The sequence below is a fragment of the Zingiber officinale genome, chromosome 2A (assembly GCF_018446385.1).
Source record: "Zingiber officinale cultivar Zhangliang chromosome 2A, Zo_v1.1, whole genome shotgun sequence".
NCBI lineage: Eukaryota > Viridiplantae > Streptophyta > Magnoliopsida > Zingiberales > Zingiberaceae > Zingiber > Zingiber officinale.
This window is the reverse complement of record NC_055988.1, coordinates 62,588,477-62,591,452: the sequence shown is the minus strand read 5'-3', so window position 1 is coordinate 62,591,452 and position 2,976 is coordinate 62,588,477. Positions and strand designations below refer to the sequence as shown.

At 38.3% G+C, this 2,976-nt stretch overlaps 1 non-coding gene across 1 annotated transcript; it reads right to left on the bottom strand.

The window, feature by feature from the left end:
* Positions 1 to 848: 848 nt before the first annotated feature.
* On the bottom strand, positions 849 to 956 carry LOC122044631. Its single transcript, XR_006129662.1, has one exon. It is a non-coding gene; the product is annotated as a small nucleolar RNA R71 (small nucleolar RNA).
* Between the last annotated feature and the right edge of the window lie 2,020 nt (positions 957 to 2,976).

Genomic DNA, 2,976 nt, shown 5'->3' with positions numbered 1-2,976 from the left:
GAAAGGGCCCGAAGTAGGTCAGGGTGACCAGATACTCGCGGGGAGGTCCGGAGTAGGTTAGGATGATTGTATAATTATGAGGAGTCCTAGAGCATGTCAGGTTGACTAGATACTCGCGGGGAGGTGAGTTGGTCAAGGTGACCGGATTCGGATGCTTGTGGGGAGGCCCAGAGCAGGTCAGGGTGACCAGATGCTCATGAGAAGACCCGGAGCATGAGAGTAATTGCGTTCCTTCATTTTAGGGGAGGATTGTTGGGGTTCAATCAAAGTCCCATATTGGAAAGATTCGGTAAAGATCATGGGTTTAAAAGGATGTAGGATATCTCTATTGGTATGAGACCTTTTGGGTAGAACCCAAGAGCAAAGCCACAAGAGTCTAGGCCCAAAGTGGATAAGATCATGTCATTATGGAGATATGTGAACATCCTTTTGCATAACAAAATCTGCAGAAGAACCAGCAAGAGCAAGAATAAAGAATCATGACGAATAAACCTTTGAAAGATTATGCCACGTCTTATGCAAGAGGGCCAAGATTAAGTATTTCTAGACCCACAGTTGAAGATAATCACTTTAAATTAAAGCCGACTTTTATTTCCATGGTTCAACAACATCAGTACGACGGTGGTCCGATGGAGGATTCAAATCATCATCTTGATAACTTCAACGAATTATGTAGCACAATGCATATTAATGGAGTTCCTTTGGAAGCCATTAGATTATTATTATTCGGGTTTTCTTTGAGGGACATAGCAAAAACATGACTGAATTTCTTACCTCTGAATATATTACTTCTTGGGCCCAATGCAAGCAAACCTTCCTAAGGAAATTCTTTCCACTAAGTAAGTAGCACACCTATGTAATCTTATTGCAAGTTTTAAGCAAGAAGACTCTGAATCTCTCTATGAAGGCTGGGATAGATTTAAGGGAATGCTATGAGAATGCCCGCATCATGGATTGGAAAAGTGGCTTGTAATCCACACTTTTTATAATGGGATCAACTATCAAATAAAGGTTTCCTTGGATTATGCTACTAGTAGTGCATTAATGAACAAGGGCTTAGACGAAGCAAAAGATATATGACTCAGAACCATCATCAATGGGCTTCAGAGAGAAGTTCAGCAACAATTAAAATATTAGAAAAATACAATGTGGATGCCCTCGACTTAATCACTACAAAGCATAATTCGTTATCAAAGCAATTCAAGAGTATGAATACACGCCCTATAAATGTAATTTATGTAGCTTGTGAAGTATGTAGAGCCTCAAAACACATAAAAGATTCTTGTCCTTTTGAAGCTATCAATATGCAAATATCTCAAGTGGAACAATGTGATGCTATTGGTAACTACAATCAAAGGAAAAACAATCCCTACTCCAATACTTACAACCCATGGTGGAAAAATTATTCCAACTTCTCCTATAAGAACAATCAAGACTTTGGGCCATAATATGGACAATAGTCAAATCCACAACCAAGCCAATTTGAAAAACTACTAGAGGAGATACTAGCTAATCAGGATAAAATAAAGTTTGATATCAAGCAATTAAACATGCGACTGGACAATTCAGAGAAGCAAATAAATGCAAGAATGAATAACTAGAACAAACATATCAAGTCATCAAGATGCTTGAAAATCAAGTTGCTCAAATAGCTAGTTCTTCTTCCTCAAGAGTTCAAGAAAATTTCCCTGGTAAACCTGAACTAAACCCCATGGAGCATTACAAGCCAATTGCGCTAAGAAGCAGACAAACCTTGGGTAGTCCCCAAGTGATCGCTATAGTCAAAGATGGAATTAATTATAGTGAAGAACCATCTTTTTCTCCTCCACATCTAAAGCATGATGAGAAGGAAGATGAGATTACCATTGAGGTTGGACAGCTCTCCCATTCCCTTAAAGAATGCTCAGAGCACAGAAAGATGCAGAGTTTGAGAAATTCTTAGAAAAGATCAAAGAGATTTACATTGATATACCATTATTGGATGCCTTGCATCAAATGCCTAAGTTTGCCAAATTTATGAAAGAAATAATTTCAAACAAAAGAAAGAAAGATGGGTTTGAGACCGTGGCCTTAACTGAGGAGGTTAGTGTATTGCTTTAAACACCTTACCTCCCAAGCTCCAAGATCCAGGTAATTTTTCAATATCATGCAAAATCAATGATATTATGATTGACAAAGCCTTTTATGATTTGGGAGCTAGTGTCAGTCTCATGCCATTTTCTATTTATAAGAAATTGGGTTTAAGTGATCTAAAGCTGACAACTATCACACTTTAGTTAACGAACTCAACATGCAGATATCCATTGGGCAAAGTTGAAGATGTGAAGGTAGAAATAGGGAGTTTTATCATCCCTAAAAATTTTGTTGTCCTGGACATGGAAGAGGACCCAAAGATCACTATAATTCTTGGAAGACCTTTCCTCATTACAGCTGGAGCAAACATAGATGTGAAGAATCACAAGCTATTACTCAAAGTTAGCAAGGAAGAGATCATTTTCAATTTATCCCCCGTTTCACCATATCCTTCTTTTGTAATAATTTCAAACTCTCCTCCAAGTACTTTGATGCTAATTGAAGATGGTTGTAGGTTTGGAGAAGAAAAGCAAGAAAAATTTCTATATCATCTAACTCAACCCTTGGACATAACAGTTGGTTCGGGGAAACAAGATGCGGTATTGGTAGGGAACCATCATATTTGGCTTCTCCATGCTTCTAACATAGTTGGATGTGGAGGGGAGCATCTCCCTTACAAGGCTAAGGCTCCTAGTTGAGCCATGTCAAAGGTCGAGCTTAGAACCTAAAACAAACGCTCCTTGGGGAGTTTTTTTTCCTTGTACTTTGTTTCCTTATTTTCTATTTTATGGAGCTTAATACTTCTATCCTTTTACTTTTTATATTATTATTCCACTTTGGACCTGGCTGTGTAAAAGGACATGACCTAAATAAGTTCCCGTGCCCTAAGGCACATGCTTCGGA